The sequence below is a fragment of the Hylobates moloch genome, unplaced genomic scaffold, assembly GCF_009828535.3.
Source record: "Hylobates moloch isolate HMO894 unplaced genomic scaffold, HMol_V3 SCAFFOLD_67, whole genome shotgun sequence".
NCBI classification, from domain to species: Eukaryota; Metazoa; Chordata; class Mammalia; order Primates; family Hylobatidae; genus Hylobates; species Hylobates moloch.
This window is the reverse complement of record NW_026652342.1, coordinates 264,413-289,010: the sequence shown is the minus strand read 5'-3', so window position 1 is coordinate 289,010 and position 24,598 is coordinate 264,413. Positions and strand designations below refer to the sequence as shown.

The 24,598-nt window shown below is 36.5% G+C and overlaps 1 protein-coding gene across 3 annotated transcripts in view; it reads left to right on the top strand.

The window, feature by feature from the left end:
• LOC116463810 (centrosomal protein of 112 kDa) overlaps positions 1 to 24,598 on the top strand; it is a 390,683-nt gene that overhangs the window by 119,251 nt on the left and 246,834 nt on the right. The gene's annotated exons all lie outside the window — the stretch shown is intronic.

The following is a 24,598-nucleotide window of genomic DNA, read 5'->3' as shown; positions in this document are numbered from 1 at the left end:
TTCAATTCTCTTTACAGTTGCATAATGAACAAGTTTAGGATAAGTCAGCATCATCACTTTTGGAATAAATTATCGTGATTTGCTGTAGATTCAATTATAGATTAGTTTATAGGCCTAAAATCTAAATGCACACTGACCTTTCCATTACTTTGAAACTTGATTTCTTAAAAAAAAATAAAAACAAAAAGCCCTTGATCTCAGCTTGCTTTGTGGTCTTATCCCTCATCTTCAAGAGGATAGAGTGAGGCATGCAGAGCTGTATGACCTCCTGAGCAGTGGAACACGGTTAGCTTTCTACAAAATTAATAAGTGAATCAAAGGCTGACTCATGATCTCCCAAGTGGTTTTTCTTTTACTCCAGAAAAATCATCATTTTCCCTGTTGTCATGAATGGTTCTTTTATTTTTCACACCATTGAATATATGCTTTATTAATATAGTAGACCATAGACAACTTCTGAAGCTTTTATCCCTTAAAAAATTATTCCTGGCACCATTTGTTCATGGAGTGTATAGTAAAGCCTTAGCCATCACTTTTAGACTGATAGGTGGTCCTCCTCTACCTCTCCTGTCATCCACCACTGGTTAGATGTAAAAGTGATACTACTTCTATTCTTGAGATTCCAGGCCAAAATATTGTTTCTGGTTTCATTAATGTTCTTTTAAACTCTTGCCTTCTTGTATTTTGTTAATTTATAGGGTGTTTTCTTTGTACCAATCCTTCCACCAGTTGTTTGCTTCCTCTTAAAATTATTGCATCTTCCTCCATTTTGAAGTCTAATTCAGGGCCCTCTTGGTATCTCTTAACTACATTGGTCCTTTCAACACTTAGACATGAGTAAGTATCCATCTTAAAACTTTTTTCTTAATCTCACTCCAACCCCTTCAACTGTGGCTTCTCTCTCCTTCATTGCTTTTATATTCAGGTTTCTTTAAGGAGTTATTTTACTCATCGCCTCAGATTTCTCATCATCTACCTTCAAGCCAATGCAGTTTGGGTTATTCCCTGATGTTACCAAAACTTCTCCTCCCAGGGATACCAGTGACCTCCAATCTGGATTTTGTTCCGTCTTTCTTCCTTAGGACATTTTCTTCTTCATTTTCTGTGCACACATTCTTTTGGTTTTCGTCATCCCACTTGGTCTTTTTTGCATGTTCATCCTACTCTTGTCTTACTCTAGATTATTTCATGAGACAATCCAGTTCGAAAGTTTAGCTTCAGTAACTATCATTCTGTGCCATCCTTACAGCAATGATATACAAATGTGTATCTTGGCCTTGGGCTATTTGCTTAATTTTCTTTATGGCACTTATTAATATATGATATTTTAATATTTTTATGTTCCAATTTTAAAATTCTACTTTAAAATTTGTGTTAGGCAGAGTTCCAGGATTGTGTATATAAGCCATTCCTTTCTTTCGTAATATTCTCCTGTAGCTTACTCGTATCTTTGCTGCTTTTGTGCTTTTTTTCTTGTCTGTTTTGTTGGTCTTCTGTTCAGGTTCAGGCTTTCCAGTAGATGTTACAAATTCCTGGGCTGCAGGTTGAGTCATCTGCATATATATTTAGTTTGGCCTGTGCAATGTTTTGAAAATTTTCAATTAGTTGCCAACATTATAAAATCAGAAGATTTCACATAAATTTTAGATTTCTAGTTTCTTTGGAACTATGTGCGATCTGGCACCACTGACCCCTGCCTTGTCAAGGCAACAAGTGGAACTGATTGGTTATATTAGAAGTCACAACTGCCTTTAAAGTATCACTGTCATAGAGATGACATTTTATGTTCTCTGTGCAACCAAATTAGAAATCAATAATAAGCAGCCAGTTTAAAAAAAAACCCTTGGATTTAAGTTTGGAAATGTAAAATTGTATTTTTAAATAAGTTAGGGTTAAAAAGAAAATCACAATAAAATTGTCAAATATTTAAAACTGAAAGATAATGACAGCATTACTCATTAAATGTTGTAGAGTATCTCTAAATTGGTATCTAGACTGAAATAAGCTAAGCCTTAACCTCAAAACACTAGATAAAAAGCAACAAAGTAAATGTGAAAAATACAGTAAAACTAAGAGCAGAGATCAGTGAAATCAGAAACACAATGTAGAGAGATAACAAAACCAATTTAATAAAATAAGTGAACAAATTAAACAGGTCTCTGTTAGACGGGTCAGGAAAAACAGAGAAAAGACTGTGTTAGTCTCCATTTTCTCTGATTCCTTTATATCATTTTGCATTGATATAAAGGAATACCTGAAGCTGGGTGATTTATAAAGAAAAGAGGTTTATAGTTCTGCAGACTGTACAAGAAGCTTGGTGCCGACATCTGCTTCTTGTAGGACCTCAGGAAGCTTTTACTCATGGTTAGAAGGTGAAGGGGGAGTAGGTATGTCACAGAGCAAGAGACCGAGCAGGAGGGAGAGGAAGGGTTGCCACACTCTTTTAAACAACTATCTCTGGCATGAACCAATGGAGTGAGAACTCACTCATCACCAAGGGAATGGCACCAAGACACTCATGAGGGAGTCACTCCCATGAGCCAACACCTCCCACTAGGCTCTACCTCCAACATTGGGGGGTCACATTTCAACATGATATTTGGAGGGGACACATATCCCAACTATATCAAAGACTAAAAGGCAAAAATTAAACAACATTAAAGGAATATAATTACATGGTGGGCATGCGGTCTTTGGTTCACTCTCCTCATTTTTGTTAGTTGGCCCCTGTAGGCATTTGAATTTGGACTCCTGCTCCACAGTTACAGTTACATTTATTTTTAAATTGAAGTAAAATTTACATAACATAAAATTGACATTTTAGAATAAGCAATTCAGTGACATTTAGTACGTTCACGGTGTTGTGCAACTACTACCTCTATTTAGTTCCAGATCACTTTCATAATCACAAATAAAATCCTATACTTATTAGGCAGTGGATTCCCATTCCCCGCCTTCTCTCAGATCCTCCTAACCACCATTCTGCTTTCTGTCTCTAGGGATTTATCTTTCCTGGATATGTCATAGAAATGGAATCATACAATATGTGACCTTTTGTGTCCGGAGCTACTTTCACTTAGTGTAATGTTTTCTAGGTTCGTCTACAGTGCAGCAAATATCATCACTTCATTCCTTTTGATGGCTGAATTATATTCCATTGTGTATATATACCATAGTTGGTTTATCTACTCAACTGTTGATGGCCATTTGGGTTGTTGCTACCTTTTGGCTATTGTGAATAGTGCTGCTATGAATATTTATGTATAATTACTTGCTTGAGTACCTATTTTCAATTATTTGTGTATCTACCCAGGAGTGGAATTGCTGGGACAGCTTACTGTTTGTATACTTGGCTTTCAATATTGGTCTCCAAAATAATACTCTGGCAGTTGGCACACACATTTCCCTTTTACCCTAATTGGAACCGCGGCTATCACCCACAAAAGGAGAAGAGCCATTGAAAATTATTTAAAGGGTTTCCAGGCACTTGATAAAAATATGTTTTTCTAGTGGGCTAGTCTGTTCAAGAGTTCAAACCATCAGTTGAAATGTTGTCTGATAATCATAGAATTATAACTAAGAGAACTGGGTGTTCTTAAATGCTGTTTTCTATCTAGTTAGGATAAGCAGTTAAGTTGGGCAAGTTGCCCTTCTCTACTTCGGGGATATTTTGCCTGTATGTCTTATGCCAGCTATCATAAAGCACATTTTTCTCTGCTAATCAGTACCAAAGGCACTCTGACGAATTTTTACCTTCCATATCCATCCATGTATAATTTATTATCATAAAAAAATAGCATATAATTGGATTGTTTGTAACACAAAGGATAAATGCTTGAGGTGATGGATACCCCATTTCCTCTGATGTGATTATTACACATATTAGGCCTGTATTAAAATATTCCATATACTTCATAAATATATATGCCTATTATGTACTCACAAAAATTGAAAAGAAAAATATTTAAAAATATATAGTAAATAAAAACATCATTATCTTATACCCAGAAAGTTACAATAAATTGTTAGGTTGTTATACTTGCTGGCCATTTTTACTATATCAATATTGCCATCTTTTCCTGTAGCAGCTCATTTATGTATTTATTTTAAATTTTTTTGTATATTTGCAAATCCAAAAAATAGTGCCAATCACAATGATAACTGAAGTTTTACAACCAAAACATGATTGAAGGCCAAGGTGGATGGATCACTTGAGGTCAGGAGTTCAAGACCAGCCTGGCCAATATGGCAAAACCCCGTCTCTACGAAAAATACAAAAATTAGCTGGGCATGGTGGTGCATGCCTGTAATCCCAGCTAGTTGGGAGGCTGAGGCAGGAGAATCACTTGAACCTGGGTGGTGGAGGCTGCAATGAGCTGAGACTGTGCCACTGCATTCCAGCCTGGGCGACAGAACGAGACTCCATTTCAAAAACAAAAAAAACAAAAAAACAAAAACCACGATTGAGAAAAGATCAGCCATACTGAAACAATACTTCTTTAACCTCAATTAGGTTCACATTGGACTTAAGCCTGTGTGTTAAATTTTAAAGGAAGAAAGCAAAATTAAATAGTGCTCTGAAATATAGGAAAAACATCTTCCATGTTGGTGACTTCTCATAGATATGTTGGCTATTAGCTATCGAATATGCTGGTTTCTTCATAGAGACTCAGAAAATAAGTTTCATAAGTAATAAATTTCCATAAGTTAACTGTTAATCTGGTACTAATTTTAGTAGTAGATCTCTTCCTAATGGTGTTCCCAAGTTATATCCTGAACACCTGAACATCTACCCTATAGATTTATTCTTCCATATAGTAAAATTACCCAGGAAGTTAGAAGATCATGAACTAATATGTAGAAATGGAGAGTGCAAGGGTGTATGTGAAGAAACCTAAGAAGATGGCTGGGTGCGGTGGCTCACGCCTGTAATCCCAGCACTTTGGGAGGCTGAGACAGGCTGATCACCTGAGGTCAGGAATTCGAGACCAGCCTGGTCAACATGGAGAAACCCCTCTCCATGTTCTACTAAAGACATTTCTTTAGTAGAAACGTCATTACTAAAAACATAAAAATTGTCTGGGCGTGGTGGCCAGCACCTGTAATCCCAGCTACTTGGGAGGCTGAAGCAGGAGAATCGCTTGAACCTGGGAGGTGGAGGTTGCAGTGAGTGGAGATTGTGCCGCTGCACTCCAGCCTGGGTGACAGAGTGAGACTCTGTCCCCCTCAAGAGAGACACTAACCCCCAAAAAAAAAAAAAAAAAAACTGAGAAGATGAGCCAGCTGGAACAGAAAGCGCAGGGCCTGATGGTACACTTTGAGGGAGACCTTAAATTCCCCCAAATGGTGAATGGTTGAAGAATTGGTAACAGAGTATATGATCAAAGTGACATTGGAGAAAGGCTTACTTTCCTGAATATTTCTTGCCAATAAGCTAAGTTTTGAAGGAAGGGACAGAAAATAAACTGGTGGAGGAGAGAGAAGGAATAACATGTTCCAAGGGCATGATTCCTTCCAACCAGAAGGAATAACATGTTCCAAGGGCATGATTCTGATGACATATTAATGTCCAAGCATGAGGTTAGAGGTACATCAAACAGACCCGATTTTCTGGAGGAAAGATTTTGTCAGATTATAATAAACAATAGATAAATAAATGTCAAACATTTCTATCCTTCAAAAACTTGTGTTTATTTCCTCACTGAATTTCCTTTATTCCTTCCTAAATCATAGTCCCTGAAGTTTGATGTCATGAATTTTAACAATGATCTTTTAAAACTGGTTACTGTTAAAGCCTGAATCCTCAAGTTTTTTATTACTTGATATAAAATTTATTCATTTTAGTTGTAGAATACACAAATGTCGAGGGACTTTGAAGAAACAGTAATTTGAACCATATATCTCTATTCTTAGTGAAAAATGAAAACACCCCAACGGAGTTTTATGTGGAGTAAACTAGGTCTGGAAATGGTCTGTATCGAGAGACCTAATGGCCTTTTGATGTCTGATTCTTTGATTTGGCTTTTTCTTTTTTAAAGGGGTGTTATGTGATTATAATTAGAAACATTTTAAGTTCTTGGGAAGTTAATTGTTCCTTAGCTTGCTTTATTATGATGAAATCTTGTAGTTGAGAATGGTGATAGCGTTTGAAACTATTATTAAGGAGATTCACCGTGCTTACCAGAGAATGTTACAGTTCATCATGCAAGGTTTATCTTATCCATACTGGGTACTCATTCATTTTGCAGGTTGTGGCTATGATGTGAATATATGTTTATTATATATTAAAGATGTTTCATTTTAATAATTTTCTAAATTTACTGGGAATATAATAGTTTGCTTTTCTTGCAACTGGAATCGTTATAAGTTGAAAATGATAGCTAAATTACTAGAAGGCAATAACAAGAATTTACATTCTTTTCTGGTAGGCACATTTAAGGTATTCAGTTTTGTATTGATATAATCATTTGTGTGATACTGAGAAAAGTTATCCCTACCATTTAGAAAGGGCCTAAGGCCAGGCACAGTGGCCTCACACCTGTAATCTCAGAGCTTTGGGAAGCTGAGATGGGAGGATTGCTTGAGGCCAGGAGTTCAAGACAAGCCTGGGCAACACAGTGAGACTCTATCTTTACCAAAAAAATTTTTTATAAAAATAGACCCGCGCAGAGGTGTGGACCTGTAGTCCCAGCTCTTTGGGAGGCTGAGGTGGGAGGATTGCAGGAGCCCAGGAGTTTGAGGTTATAGTAAACTGATTGCCACTGCACTCCACCCGGGGTGACAGAGTAAGACCTTGTCTCAAAAAGCAAAAAATAAATAAATAAATAAAATTAAAAATAAAATGCCTAAAACCTTTGAATATAATTTTCTTCTTAAAAATAGCTCTCTTAAGTATCAATGGTGGGGGTGGGAAGCAGCTGTTCTCTTTTCTCCTCTCTGCTGGAGCATCTGCAACCATTTTAGATCCAGAGCAGGCAAGGTTTCCAGTTTATTGTAAACATTCCTTAGCTCCAGTGAACATGCTGGCTTAACCCTCCAAGAAGCACAATGTAAAGCTTGAAGAGAAGAGAGCAATGTGTGGTGACCTTGCTTCCAGTTGAGAGGGAAATTTTCATTCTGTGAAGTATTTCTTTGTAGATATGCCTTTATAGAACTCAGCACTTCTCACAAAAACATACTGCTTTGGATGAGTGTCAGTAGAATATGATGGTCAAGAGGCCTCTACTGACAGAGACATTTTGTGACACAATTTCACACAACAGGTTTAATTTGGAACATATTTTTTACATTTCTTGGATGCTTTCCTTAGGAATTGAGTTTGCAAAACCCATTTTTTAGCAGTTTATATATTTAGCCTCTTGAGTTTTACTGTAGTCAAAATTTGCATTAGCAATGAAGTGCGAAATAAATGTAACCCTTATGAGGAGTAAAATATGCTAATAAAGGACAATAATACTTCCTTGAGTGTTTTCAAGTTAACAAAATGGTTTTAATATATTTATCCTCGAAAGAATCCTATGTGGCTGTTTGTTATTATCTGCATTTTGAAAGGAAGAAACTGAGGTTCATAGAGATTTCACCGATTGTTCAAGCAATTTGACCAATATTGCAAAGTTGGCATGTGACTGAGCTGGGCCTTGCCCCGGGGCACACTGAGTTCTACTTCATTGCTCTTTTCCTGATAGAATGCCAATGTTTACCTTTATGTCACCAAAGTCATTTTCCTTTTGTGCTTTTTAAATGATTGGATCCAAATCATTCAAAGATGGCAACATATACTAGATATGTCATTACTTATTTTCTTTTTTCTTTTAGAGATAGGATCTTGCTCTCTCACCTAGGCTGGAGTACAGTGGCATGATCACAGCCCACTGCAGCTTCCACTTCTGGGCTCAAGTGATCCTCCTGCCTCAGCTCCCAGGTAGCTGAGACTACAGGTATGCACCACCATGCCTGGCTAATTTTTTTATTTTTTATTTTTTATTAAAAAAATTTTTTTTGAGACAAAGTCTTACTCTTGTCCCCCAGGCTGGAGTGTGATGGCACTATCTCTGCTCACTGCAAATTCCACCTCCCAGGTTCAAGTGATTCTCCTGCCTCAGCCCCCTGAGTAGCTGGGATTACAGGTGCCTGCCACTACACCTGGCTAGTTTTGGTATTTTTAGTAGAGAGAGGGTTTTACCATGTTGTCCAGGCTGGTCTTGAACTCCTGACTTCAAGTGATCCACCCGCCTCAGCCTCTCAAAGTGCTGGGATTACAGGTGTGAGCCACTGTGCCCAGCCTTTTTATTTTTATTTTTGGAGACAGGGTCTCACTTTGTTGCCCAGGCTGGTCTCAAATTCCTGGTTTCAAGGGATCCTCCCACCTCGGCTTCCCAAAGTGTCGGGATTATAGGCGTGAGCTACTGCACTCAGCCACTTATTCCTCACTGAACCCCACATTGGGGAATCTGCCCTGCCCACAACTCTGACTGCTGCCCACCATGTTCTTTGCTATAGGACCATCTTCCCTTCTCTGCCACATTCACTGGGTCTAGAGTGGACACCTGATCCAAAGGCAGCCGAATCATTTTGTTCTGAGGTACAAAGAGCTTAAGTCACACAGCTGGTGGAGGTGCCAGGATTTGAAATTGTGTGTGTTTGACTTGAAAGCCTCTATTCTTAACCACTGTGCCATACTGCATTGCTTTTCTTCCCTGAAGCTTGGGAATTTGGAACTGGAAAACCGCGAGACTGACTCAATGCAGAAGCTGAAAACCTGGAACGTTTCTATGAGGAGGGTTGACTAGGCAGCCACTATGGGCCATACGCGAGCTAAAGTGTCGAGTAGTTGTATTGATGCCAAGAGGAAAATGGGGCAGATGCACAAAGAGAAGCACAGATGCTGTAAGAAATGCAGCCATGCATAGCAGAGTCTTGTTTATTCCAGTTGCATCTCAAGAGACACCTTCACTGAGAGCTCATGTCTTTATAATATACAGCTGTTTTCATTTGGTTACCATGAGTTAAAAGGCATTTTAAACATTTGTTTAAAAAGTGGCTGGGCCCGGTGGCTCACTTCTGTAATTCCAGCACTTTGGGAGGCCTAGGCGGGTGGATTACCTGAGGTCAGGAGTTTGAGACAGCCTGGCCAACATAGTGAAACCCTGTTTCTACTAAAAATACAAAAATTAGCTGGGCATGGGGGCGCATACCTGTAATCCCAGCTACTTGGGAGGCTGAGGCATGAAAATCGCTTGAACCTGGGAGGTGGAGGTTGCAGTGAGGTGAGATTGAACCACTGCACTCCAGCCTGGGCAATAGAGTGAGACTCTGTCTCAAAAAAAAAAAAAAAAGAGAGAAAGTTATAAGTTTACTTTTAAAAATAGATAAAATATGGCCTATATAATGTTATTACAATATGTATTTTTTTAAAAAGATCTTTTTAAGAACAAATAAAGGTGAACTTTAATATCTCACCGCTGTCAAAATTATCACAAATTCTTACTAACAAAGTCTGAATTCGTATGCGGTTGGCATACTTCTATAGATTCCTTAGAAATTTTAAGAAAGATTATTCATGAAAATAAAATTAATGACATTGCTGCTTTATTAGGAACAATGCATTTCAGGTTTTTTCTGTAGTTATAAACTACTCTAAACAACTATAAACTAGTTATTGTAAGTTTGTATAGAACCTAAAAAAAATGGTAACGTTTCTTATTTGGGAGACAGTCAAGGCCAATAAATAACGTGCCCTTCCCCTCTCAAATTTAGAACACATTCAGGAAGATAGAAGAATCCTATAGATGAAGTTGTGGTTTGGGTATGTGGCCAGGTGAAGGTTGGGAATCCTTTCTCATTAGATTAAATGTGCTCACCAGGTCACAGCTAGAGCCACCCACTACAGCCTGTAAAGGCAGGGGAGGAGGACATTCTGACAGTAGGCCCTCCCTGGAGAGAGAGGCGGGAGGCTGAACACTGTGTTCACACTTGCTTATCCGAGTCCATGGTGATTAGTGTGTGCGAAGAAAGGGCAGCAGTTCTCTTCTTGTTGAAAGTGCTGAAGAGCTTACTTTATAGGTCAAATTAGGGAAGGCGGGAGGATTGTGTAACACATCCAGTACACGTGTATGCATTTAACAAATGGTAACTTCTTGGGATATTCATTTCAGATTCTTTTTGTTTAAAGAAAAAATTACGATAGGTATGGGTTTTTTCTCTCTCCTTCCCTGGAGATAATCACCTTTCTTTTCCACATGTTATGCTTTTGCCGTGTCATTTCAAGGCTATGTTTAGTCCCAAATTAGGACTTCTCCTGAGTGTACCTTAAGTAAAACAGAATGTTCCAAAAAAGGCTTTCAGTTGCTTTTCCTATTCTATCTTATGCATTGAAGGTTTTAAATTGTTTTAAGAAATGCTTAAGTTGTATCACACACATTTTTATATGTAGTATGTTTTTGTGGTTCAGTTCCAGTATAGTTCATGATTTTCAGTATGATTTCTTATTTGACACTGAGAAATTACCTAAAGGTATGTTTTTTTCCTTTCCAAAGAAATTGCTTTTAGCCCCTTTCAGCAGGCGGAATTAGGAAACAAATGAATATATAGACACATACATATACATCCCTGTGTGCGTATATATTTGTGTGTGTGTTTATATATTTACATATGTGTGTTTTTATATCATACACATATCCCATACTTATACATCTATATTTCTATATCTCGCTAAATATATAGAAAGCATGAACTCACACTAATTCCATTTCTAGTCAAATTCAACAGTGTTTTTTCTTATATGTTTTATTACCCTCTGACTGTGAGAAACCTGATTTCCATTATATATTTACTTATTTGCTGAAACCTAGAATAGCAGGAAATGGTTTTTCAGTTGATAGACCATATCTCTGTGAAGAAAGAAACCTGTAACTAGAGTCTAAGAGTTCTTTTGTGTTCTTTTCGTCTTCAGCCTAAGAGCACAGGATCCAAAGATTGTATTCTAAAGTTGATTTGGTTATTTATTCCCCCTTCAGTGTGATTATTAATCATTTGAAATACAAGTATGTTTATTTGTTTCTGTTTGTATTTCATTTCAGAATTTCCCTCTCCTGTCCGGTTTCTTTTTTTTTTTTTTGGTAAATAAAACATTAATATGATTCCAAACACCAGACCTGGACTATTAGGTATATTCAGAGAGGTGTCGTCCTACCTTCATTCCTTCTGTGTTGTCTTTGCCATTCCAAGCCACTTCTGTGGATATATGATCTTATTAGTCTCTAGTTGATCATTTCTGTGTTTGTTCCTGCACAAATAAACAGATACACGTATATCTCATTGTTTTCTCTTCCTCCTTACACGGAAGGCATGGATACTTTTGTACACATTGCTTTTTTCATTTATTATAACCTGGGAGTCACTCGTTCTTTTTACAACAGTGTAGCATGCCAGTGTGTTTATGCAGCCACTGTTCTACATCTGGGTATACAGGTTGTTCCCAATATTTGCAGTTGCATGTGATGCTGTCATGAATAACCTAATGGATATGAATTTTTGTATTGTTTGGGATATAGATTCAGGGTAACTTTTTAGGAGTAGGAATACTGGGTCAAAATGACATGTATGTAGTATTGTTATGTAGTGGCAAATTTTCCTCCATAAAGGTTACACTGACTTAAGTTTCTCTTGGCTGCAAATAAGGAAGATGCCTTTTGGGCTGGTCACAGTCACTCACACCTGTAATCCCAGCACTTTGGGAGGCTAAGGCGGGCAGATTGCTTGAGCTCAGGAATTTGAGACCAGCTTGGACAAATGGCAAAACCCCGTCTCTACAAAAAATGCAAAAAAATTAACTGGTGTGGTGTCGCGTGCCTGTAGTCCCAGCCACTTGGGGGGTTGAAGTGGGAGGATTGCTTGAGCTGGGGAGGCTGAGGCTGCAGTGAGTTGTGATCTTGCCACTGCACTCCAGCTTGGGTGACAAAGTGAGACCCTGTCTTAAAAAAAAAAAAAAAGCGAAGCCTTTTAGACTCCCAAGTAGAATGCTGTTACAATTTAAACATTTTTGTAAATCTGGTAGGTGAGAAGTAATGACACGGTTTTAATTTGCAGTACTCTTGTAAGTGAGATTAAACATTTAATGTTTAATTTTGTCTTAATAAAACATTTAAGGGCCATTTTAACAGACTTATTTAGTTAGAATTGTCATACAATAAATTCCACATATTTAAAGTATACAGTTTCATATATTTTGAACTATGTACATAGTCATGAAACTACCAATTCAAAAAAGATATACGTGTGAACATATGTATCACCCCAAATGTTCTCTTGTTCTCTCGTACTTTCATGCCATCCTTCTGGTCTACCCCTTTCCACCTCCCCATATCCAGGCAACCACTGATTTCCTGTCCTTATATTTTAATTTCCAGAATTTTAGATAAATGGAAGCAGACAGTATGTATAGTTTTTCCAGTCCCTCCACCTCTTTCCCAAAACTTGATATCATCAGTGTTTTAAATTTTCACCATGCTCACAAGTGTGTAGTATTATCTTATTGTGGTTTTCACTTGCATTTTCCTAGTGACTAATTCATGTCCTTATTGGCCATATGCCTATCTACCTTGGAGAGTGTTCAAATCTTTAGTCCATTTTTAAATTGGGTTGACTGTTTTCTTATAACTAAGTTTTGAGATTTCATGATATATTCTGGATGCCAGTCTTTTATTAGATAGATGTTTTTGTGTATTTTCTCCCAGTCTGTGACTTGCCTGTTCATTCTTTTAATGGTTTCTTTCAAAAAGCAGGTGTTTTTAATTTTGATGAGGTCTACTGTGTTTACAGTATTTGTTCTTCTATGGATTGTGCTGTTGGTGTCATATCTAGGAAATCTTTTTCTAACCCAAGATCACAAAGGTTTTCTTCTGGAAGTTTTAGAGTTTTAGGTTTTACATTAGGACTTTGATCACTTTTTAGTAATTTTGTATATACTGGGAAGAAGTAAGGATTAACATTTTTTCTCAGGCTGGGAGCGGTGGCTCACACCTGTAATCCCAGGACTTTTGGAGGCCAAGGCGGGCAGATCACCTGAGGTCAGGAGTTCGAGATCAGCCTGGCCAACATGGTAAAATCCCATCTCTAATAAAAATACAAAAATTAGCTGGGCCTGGTGGCAGGTGCCTGTAATCCCAGCTACTCGGGAGGCTGAGGCATGAGAATCACTTGAACCCGGGAGGTGGAGGTTGCAGTGAGCTGAGATCACACCACTGTGCTCCAGCCTGGGCGAGAGTGAGACTCTGTCTCAAAAAAACAAAAAACAAAACAAAAATTATTTTTTCTCTTCTTTTATGATACTGGTTTCTTGTCCTTTTAACACATATAAAATCTGTAGTGACATAACCACTCTCATTTGTAATATTGATAATTTGTATTGTTTCTTTTTTTTCTGACCAATCTAGCTAGAGGTTTATCAATTTTATTGATCTTCTCAAAGAACCAGCTTGGGGGTTCACTGATTTTTGCCTAGTGTTATTCTGTTCCCATTTTATTGATCTCTGTTTTGATTTTTATTATTTCCTTCTTCTACTTATTTTGTGTTTTACTGTTCTTTAAAGTGAAAGCTAATGCCATTGTTTCGAAACCTGTATATTATTTTCTAATACAAACGTTTAATTCTATAAAGTTTCCTTCAAGTACAGTGTTAGCAGCATCTCTCTAATTTTGAGATTTGTTTTCAGTTTCATTAATCCAAAATGCTTTCTAATTTCTCATTTGATTTTTCCTTTGGTCCATGGGCTGTGTAGAAAAACATTATTTAGTTTCCAAATATTTGGGAATTTCCCAGATATCTTTCTTTTATTGATTTTTAATTTCATAATGATCACAAAATATTCATTGCATGATGTGAATCCTTTTAAATTTATGGAGACTTGTTTTATGTTCCAGAATAATCTATCTTGATAATGTTCCATGTACTCTTGAAATGAATGTGTATTCTTCTTTGATTGCGTGGAATATTCCATAAGTGTCCATTAGGCCTAGCTGGTTGATAGGTTCTTCAGATCCTATTTATCCTAGCTCTTTATTCTTGTCTGTCTACTTGTCCTATCAATTATTGATAGAGAGGGATATTGAAATCTCGAAATGTAATTGTGCATGTGTTTATTCACCCTTGCATTTCAATAAGTCTTTGCTTCTTTTATTTTCAACATTTGTTTCCTGTTGATATGACTCTTTAAGTACTGTAAATTTACTTTCTTTAGTGTTGGCAAAATTATTTGCCCTGGAATAGGCTTTGTCTGATATTAATATCACAACTCCAGCTTTCTTTTGATTAGTGTTGATAGAGCAATATACCTGCAATGTATGAATGCATGCATGTGATATGAATGTAATATAATGCAGTATGCAAGGGATATACATATACGCACGCAATATGCATGCATGTGATATACATGCAACATACATGTAATATACATGCAACATACATTTATGGGATACACATGTGATGTGCATACGTGATATGTATGTGACATGCATGCCATATACATGTATGATACAGGCATACAATATGCACCTATGTAGCATGCATGTAAAATACATGTGTGCACCATGCATGTAACATTACATGCATCCAATGTATGCTGCATGGGTGCAATATACATGCTATATACATGCAATGTACATGAGATATACATGTGTTCCTGAAATACAAGCTCATGTAATATACTTTTAAGACATGCAAAACACGTAGCATGCATGTTATATGCATGTGCTATACATGTGTGCAGCATGCATGTGATATGCATGTTATGCACATATGTAATATGCATGATACATACGTATATTTCCGTGTTATACATGTGCTATACATGTAATGTACATGTGTCATGCACACATGCAATATAAATCTCACACGCATATAGCATGCATGTTGTACATGTAATATGCACACATGTAATTAATGCATGTAACACACGTGATATATGTGATATGCATGTGATGTGCATGTAACGTGCATGTGCACAATACTCATGGAGTGCACATGCATGTGATATACATGTGATATGCATTCGTGCATGCAATGTGCATGCAGTGTGCATGCATGTAATACATATGTAGTATGCATGCAATGCACATGTAAAATATACATCTATGTAATATGCATGTATTATGCATGTATATACCATGCATGTGGTATTAATTTAATATGCATGCATGTACTCTGCATGTAATATACATGTAAGACGTGACATGCGTGCATATAATAGACATGTAATATAAGCCTCTTAAAAATTTCCAGTAATGCTCTTCCAAAATGAGAAGCCTTTTACGAAGATTTTTTAGATCAGCCTGGCTAACATGTAATAGGTATGTAACATATGTATAATATGCATGCATGTAATACACATGCAGTGTGTGCACGATATACATAGTAATGTGTATGCATGTAATATACATGCCATATACATGTGATATGAGTGCAATAACTGCATGCAACATACATGCAACATACACACATCTGATATGCATGTTATGTGATGCAGCATGCACATGACATACATGCAATATGCATGTGATGTGCATGCATGCAATATGCAAGCATTATAAATATGGCACGAATGGAATACATGCATTATGTGGCACGAATGTGGAATGCACGCAACATGCATGCGACATGTATGTGATATGCATGTATGTTACATGTATGCGATATTCATGTGATATGCAGGTATGATACATGCATGTGATAGACATGTGATGCAAATGTAGTGCACATGTATGTGATACACATTTGTTATATATGCATGTAATATGTCACATGCCTATGATAAAATATGCCATGCATGCAATATACATGTGTCACACGTGCAATATACATTTTTCTGCATGCACGCTACATGTAACATACATGTAACATACATGACTATAATGTGCATGTGTTAACACATGCATGTGATAAAGGTACAGGTCATATGTATGTGTGCAATATGCATGTGTGATATCCGTGTAATGTGCATGTATGTAATATACATGCATGCATGCAATATGTGTCCATTCCATATGCCTGCAATATACAGGTAATATATAAAATGCATGCAATTTGCATGTAATATGCTGGTAACTTTCATGTAATATGCATGTTTTATACATGTATTTAATATACATGCATATAATATACATGTGTGCATGCATGTAGTATACATGCAATATGTATGCATGCAATATAGGCAGTGCACATGCATGTAATATGCGTGCAATGTTATACATATATGCAATACACATGCAATATATGACATCCATGCTACATACATGCATGTAATATGCATGCAACATGTGTGTAATTGATATACATGCATATAATATGCATGTGTATGCATGACATACACATGCAGCATATATGCATGTAATACAAATGTAATATACATGTTTGCAATACACGTGCAAAATACATAAATGCAATTTACATGCAATATGCATGTGCTATGCATACCTGTAATATGCATGTAGCATGCGTGTTTGCAATACATGTGATACGGTATGCATGTAATACGTATGTGGCTTGCATGTTTGCAATACACATGTGATATGCCTGTGATGTGTGTAGCATGCATGTGCTATGCATGTCATACATGCATTTAATATACCTTTGAGATGCATGTGTGTAGCGCATGTGATATGCATGTAATATGCATGTGTTAAGCGTGTATGTAATTTACACATAATGTGCATGTAATTTGCATACATGCAATATATAGATGATATGCTTGTAATATGCATGCAGGTAATATACATGTGATGCACATGAATGTAATATGCATCTGTGATTTACATGTAATAAGCATTCGTGTAGTATGCATGCAATATACATGTATGTGATATTCCTGTATGCATGTAATATGCATACAATACACATACATGCAATATGCAGTAATATACATGTAATATATACATGCAATATGCGTGCAATGCATGCAGCACACATGTAATATTGGTGTATGCAATATATGTGTATACTTGTGTGTAATATACATACATGCAATATTCACTTAAATAACATACGTGCAATATACATGCAAGTAATGCAAATACAATATACATGTGTGTAATATGCATATATTATACATACATGTAATATGCATGTGATACATGTGTGATGTATATGCATGTAATGTACATGTAATATGCTTATATGTGATATGCATGTGGTATGCATTATGCAATGTACATGTAATACGTTAATCTTCTTAAATATTTTTAATAATGAACTTACCAAAATGAGAAGTCCTTTACAATGTTTTCCTAGATCAGCCTGGCTAACATGGCAAAATCCCGTGTTTACTAAAAATACAAAAAAGTTAGCCAGGCATAGTACTGCATGCCTGTAGTCCCAGCTACTTGGGAGGCTGAGGCAAGAGAATCACTTGAACCCAGGAGGCAGAGGTTGCAGTTAGCCGAGATCGCACCACTGCACTCTAGCTGGGGTGACAGAGCAAGACATTGTCTCAAAAAAAAAAAAAAAATCCACACACACACACAAAAACAAAACAAAAAACTGATATAACATCTTGATCATTTTTGCATTTCTGATACTGAGCACAGATCTTGGCATGTGATAAATGTTAAGTAAATGCTAATGAACATTTTAGGTTTCAAATGCTCTAGATATTTGATATACAAATATTGCTATATAAGGATAAATTACAATAGTTATAAATTCAGCTAATTAATATGAAATGGTAACTTAATAAAAAATGTATGTACAGATTTAAAGAAATAATGTTACGTGTAGTGAAACTACTTTGGACTTCCAGTCAGATGGGTTGTTTTCATCGCCTGTTCTGGCACTTTTATGTGAACTTGAGCAAATCACTTAACTATTCTAAGTTTCAGTGTTTTCATCTAAAAAATATAGTAACTTTTCTAATAGAACTTAGATGAAGTAATGTGTGAACTGCCCTAACTGTGATGAGCAGGGTAGATATTCAATAAGTGTTCACTCTGCTTCATCATTTCCAAAGATTTGAAAATTATGGCTATGCTATAAATGTTATATTTTGTAGCAAGATAATTCTCTAAAAGTAGTGGGACGTATCTATTGCGACTTTTCATTTCATATCACTTAGAAATCATCTATAATGAGCAGAAAAGCGTCTCTCACATGATAAATATTACATTTATATTTGATAAATAGGAGAAAATTTGCCTGCTTAAAATTTGATCTATTTGTGCATAGTGATGAATATAAGTGAGAATATTTTCCAGTTACTTTGAAATATTGAACTGCCCTGGGACAAGGCATAGATAATGTTTTTGAGGGAAATAAATATTTCAGATTCACATTTCAGCCTTTTTTCTTTATTCCTTTGATCTGGCTTTGGTTTACTTATCATTCTGCTTGAGTGACTTCATACTGTCTTTCTTCCTCTCCTAGTAACAAGAAGTGGTCCTCACCTATTCCAGAATATTTAGGTTTTGTCATTTTACAAGAATAACATATATTTCTTTATTATTTACTGATATAATACTACATCTGTAATGAAATATATTAGTATGTATGTAAACTGCATATATGATGTACAATTTATAAATGGAAGTTTTAATTGTTTGTTAAATATAGGGACATAAACGAAAATAGCATAATATGTGGGATTTATTTTGAAGTTTAAAGAATTTAAAAATTTTAAAGGAATTTTTCTTCACCATAAACCATGACTGCTTTATCTTTAAGGATAATTTTCTCAATATTTTGTTAGTTTACCATAGAAGTATTACTTGCTTTTGTATTTGCCGAGCTAGAGTTTATTTATGGACCCATATTACAGGCAGAAGTTAGTTTAGCATAGAATTATTATGTAAACTTTGAACTGTTTAAAACTTTCGTTTTTACTTATATAGCTTTATTTCCTACCTTACACATAAATTTGATCCTCTGAGCGTTGTTTCTTATATAGCCTCTTACTTCATTGTTACATTCTTTGTATTCTTTTAGCACTTAAAATTTGTCACAAGATTTAATGTGTACGATATTGCATCATTTTATTTTTTTCCTTATATTTTCATCTTTTCCCTTAGTCAGATTATAGTTTCTGCAAGGTAGGAACCATGTCTTACACTTCTTTTATGTTTTCTATAGTATTTGAATGAGCAGATCTTAGAATTTGCTGCCAGCACCCTTATTTCTGCTCCCAGAACAAACTAACTTACTGAGAATAAAGGCTACAAGGTTGGTGCCAGAACTAGTTCTTTTGAATTACAATTTAAATCCAGTTGGCGTCATAGATTTATGGACGTCCTAGCTGACATCCATATCCTCTTAAGAGGTTTTTGAATTGTTTAAGGAGATTCCTCATTTCTATTTACAACTAACATGCTTCAACCAACAGGCATGGTTTTTAAGACTGGTGTTTGACCCTGGGGGCAAGCTCTCTGGGTAAGCCTACAGTGTTGGCAATAAAAGGTCTTTGTCAGAATAGAGTTCTGTAGCACTTCTTTATGCTGCTATCATGCCTGTTTCAAGCTTTTCCCTTAGTAGCGTGAGAATAATTTCTGATTTAGTGGTTTGGATCATCATAGTTTCATTGAGCTTATGAGAATAATCCATTCTTTGCCTTTTCCATCTTCTACACCCTTCCCCAGTTCCTTGGCTTGTGGCCCTGCATGCATTGATTATGTTGAATCTGTAGATCAATTTGGGAAGTATTACCATATATTCAGTATTAAGACCAGTACTAATTTTCATCTTACTGGGCGTTTCTTTCTGACTCTTGAAGTATCAAATGTTTAGCTGTCTACGGGGTTTACTATTTTTAAACTAGAATTTAGCAGAGACTACTAGTTTTAGAAGTCAAGTGAAGAAGAGGCCAAAGCAGTTTATTCATCTGTCATGCTTATGAAAGGTATTATTTTAAATATTTTTGACTCATTCAGTTTAATCAGTTTAAGTAACAACCAGCAGCCATGAATATAGGTGATATTGCCACTTGTGAGTCTTGTTTTCCAGCCCAGCTGGAAAGGGCAAGGGCAAGGGGACTCTTCTAGCTGTTTTTCAGACTTGTTTGAAGTTTCTTGTTTTGTGTTGTTTTTCTTGGAGTTTCCAAGGGAGATGCCAAGCTGGCAGCAAATGAAGTATACTGTAATGTGAAGCCTTATACATACACGTTGAATTGCGGCCATCTTTATCAAATGTACTGGGACAGAAATGTGCAAAAGGAAGATTTTCAAATTAAGGTTCACTCGTACATATACATGTTAGCTTGTAAAGCTCAAAAATACTAAACTGCCATCCATTAGTTCCCTACATTTTATTGCCCTTTTTGGAATAATCATGTACTTCAGAACATCCTTTAATCTGAGTTGGCTTGTGGTTGTTTAACAATGCAGCTGCTTTTTTCTTTATCCTTTATGTACTCAGATGAGGAAAATTTACTGCATTTTATAAATAAATCAGAGCTAAAAAGCAAATTTTCTTACCACCTTTTTATCTTCATGGAGGCCTAGCTTTAAGGCATTTGAGTGATGCATTTCTACTTGGCCCCACAGCTAGTTCCACTGGAAAAAAAAAATCTTCAAAGTCCTTTTTTCCTCCTTCTTGCAGGATGCACTATTGGGATCACAGTAAAAAGCAGCACTGTTCCTGTGATAGGAGCAGACCTTTGTCTGTTTCAAAGCTTCAACATTTTCACTTCTGCTTCATTACTATGTAGAAATTAAAATGGATCTCTCCTTAAAATGATTATCACCTCTTTATTTGAATTGACAGATTTAATTTATATTAAGACAGAGGGGCCAGGTACAGCAGCTTATGCCTGTAATCCCAGCTCTTTAGGAGGCTGAGGTGGGTGGATTGCTTGAGTCCAGGAGTTCGAGACCAGCCTGGGCAACTTGACAAGACCCCATTTCTACAAAAAAGAAAATTAGCCAGGGGTGGTGGCTTGCACCTATATTCCCAGCTACCCAGAGGCTGAGGTGGGAGGATCACCTGAGTCCAGGAGTTCAAGGCTGCAGTGAGTCCTGATTGTGCCACTGCACTCCAGCTTGGGTGACAGAGCAATACCCTGTCTCAAAAAAAAAAAAAAGGGCAGAAGGTTTCTAAATATTAGTGGAGCTCAATGTATTCATTATGGTTTTACTGGACAAGAACATTTTAAATTACACTGAATGAGGCCACTTTTGATATTTAGTGTTACTATTAGTTCAGACAGTATGGCGGGACTGGAAACTAGATTTTACATATTTCCCTGTGCTTATAATTGAATATAAAACAATATTTGCTATTTGTAAATCAGGGTAGAAATGATCAATTAAAAACAATGTGCCTTATTGTACAAGGTTTTCACATTTTAAAATGGCCTCTAATTACCTGATGGATAGCTAAAGATTATGACTTTGATTTATGTGGTCATAAATTAGTTATAAAGTAAATGAACTAAGCTTAGTAGGTAAGAATGGCATGTTATAGAGAAAAAGATTTGTCCTATTAAATTAAAAGTGTTTAAATAGTTCATGTGAATTATTGCACAAGTAGCATAAAAAACTGACTTTCAACATAGATAGGACAAAGTTGCTATTTCAGCTATAGGTCATATATTTTTACAAAATGTGTTATCTTTCTTTTGGCTATTTAATGTTCCATAATTAAAAAGCAAATGATATATAAACTTCTAAAGTTTTCAAATCATGTTCAATGTACTTTCTTTTGTATTTATATACAAACTGACCAAAGGTAATCCTTTGATAAATGTTAGTCTTAATTATAAAATAGTCTTCCCAAGTGCTTTTAGAAGGGCCTCAAAAATTAAAGAGGAACATAAACTAGTCACTATAATCTCTGAAACGGTCATTGCACTGCCTAACCCCAGTGCCTTGTAAACAGTGCCACTGTTCATCAACCACAGCACCCTTGCCCTATGAGCTCGCTCTCAGAATCCTTTAAATAGAGCATTCCAGGCAGCCCCTTCCAGTCAGCTGGGACCACCACACCTATTTGCCAGAGAACATCTATTTGCCAAGCCAGGTCTAGACCATGGTACCCAATAACAATTTACGTGACTTTATGTTGTTCCCATGTGCTGTTTTAGTATTTAGATATTTTTATATTCAGACAAATTATTCAATAGTTGTAGCAGGGAAATCCTACATACAACTTAAAGCCTCCTGTTCTTGCACAGAATAATATAGGAAGAGTCAAAATGCACCAGAACAATTAAAAATTCTCTATAGCCATCACAGTGCTCAGCCTTTCATATAGTGATGCCCCCGAAATCCGCCTTCAGTATGATATCCAGTTATTAATCACCATTGTCTTTGAGCTAATATTCACATTAGGTGGCTAAAAAGCCTCACTAATGTTAGGATTTTAGAACTTAACAGCCAGTTAACATTAAGGCTATTTTGCTTTAACAACATGTAAGAAACATGGTGAACAACAAGATATTCAGGTCCCAGTTCATTAAAGTAGACAAGTTGAAGAATAGCTTTTAAAAACTTCCAGAATCCTGTACCCCATTGCTGCAAAATGCAGTTACTGAGAGCCACATGTGGCATGCCTCATGACTTGGAATGGCTTAACTGCAAAATGCAGTCACTGAGAGCCACATGTGGCATGCATCATGACCTGGAATGGCTTAACTGTCATGCAGGGCATCACACACCTTGGGGCAGTATTAAACTCTGTAGGTCATAAAAATGGTGGCTACATCTGTAAAACAGGCACATAAAGGAACAGGGATTTAGTGGAAAAACTGTTTTGTTTATCATGGGATTGCAATGATTATTGTCACCTTCAGGTAGATGGATACATGGGATATGAAGATATACATAGACACGAGGTCGTGTTTAAAATGACAAACATGCACGATATGCTCTTTCAGCCCGTCAACAAAAATGTTCCTATTTGCAGATCCCAAATACAGGGGTGGGGATGGGATATGAGTGCAAGGGGAGAACACACACACACACACACACACACACACACCTATCTATATCTATATATATCGATATCTATGTTGATGATAACCTCATTATAAAGGGACGAGAGAGTCTTGCTGAAGTAGAAATTAGGTGACACATTTTTTCTTATCAGTCTTTTGACCACTTAAGCTTTGAAAGAGGTTTTCAATTTGGTGGGGGGGAGGGGAGAAAGTTTGGTATTTTGATATGTGATATGTATATGATATGTAAGTTTTTATTGAAAAGCCTAGAAATTTTTGTGTCTTAGAGTGGATTTTAAACTCAGATGAGTAACCTGGAAAAACTCATATTACTTTTTGCCCAAGTCTTAAAAGATTGCATCATCTTGTTTTAGAAATGTCTTTTCTCCCCTTTATGATATTTCTCTAAAATTTGGTTTGAGTGAGTTAAATTACCCACCCCCACCCAGCATCCTTCAGTGTTACAGCTAATAGCAAGAACATATTTTATACGTGTGTAAGCTTTCCCATTTAGGGAAGGTGAGCTAAGTTAATCTTACCTGTGGCATCTGGAAAATCAGAAAAGCAGTGTGGCATAGCAGCCAACAACAGGAACTCTAGAAGCACACTGTCAGGACTGGAATCCTGGCTTGACCTGTTGTTACTCTAGGTGTGTAACCTTGGAAGTATTCTCTAAGCCCTAGTTTCCTGTTCTGTGTAAGTAAGGATGTAATAACACTCTTATACTGGTTTACTGTGAGAATAAATGAGAGAAGACATAAAATTCTGTATTAGTCCATTTTCACACTGCTGATAAAGACATACCGGAGACTGGGCAATTTTCAAAAGAGGTTTAATGGACTTACAGTTCCATGTGACTGGGGAGGCCTCACAAACATGGCGGAAGGCAAGGAGGAGCAAGTCACATCTTACATGGACGGCGGCAGGCAAAAAGAGAGCTTGTGCAGGGGAACTCCTCTTGTTAAAACCATCAGATCTTGTTAGACTTATTCACTGTCATGAGAACAGCATGGGAAAGACCTGCCCCTATGATTCAGTTATCTCCCACTGGGTCCCTCCCACAACATGTGGGAATTATGGGAGCTACAAGATTAGATGTGGGGGGGGACGCAGAGCCAAACCATATAAAATTCCATTGCACAATGCCCAGCACCTAGTTAGAACTCAAAGTTAGCTATTGTTAAATGGCATGCATTTATAAACTGAAGGCTTTAATTTTTTCTTCTATCAACATGCAAAGATTCCTTTTGTTCTGTTGGACCCTTTGAGCTATATAGTTTCTGCCTAAGGTATGAAGAAATGAAGTGGTCTTTTAGGCAATCTGCTAGAAGGCAGTAAAATAATTTTAGGCCATCATGTTTCTCTGTTGCATTGACTTCACTGCAGATTAACTTCTGATAGACATATATCTTTCTATTTGTACATTTTTTTTTAATGAGATATAATTCACATACCATAAAATTCACTCCTTTGAAGTGTGTAGTTTGGTGGATCTTAGTATATTCACAAGGATGTGCAACCATCACCACTATCTAATTCCAGAACATTTTCATATTTTCCTCATTTCATATCCCTTAGCAATCACTCCCTGTTTCCCCAGCCTCTCAGACCCTAGCAACTACTAAGGTACTTTCTGTCTCCATGGATTTACCTATTCTGGAAATTTCATATAAATGGAATTATACAATATG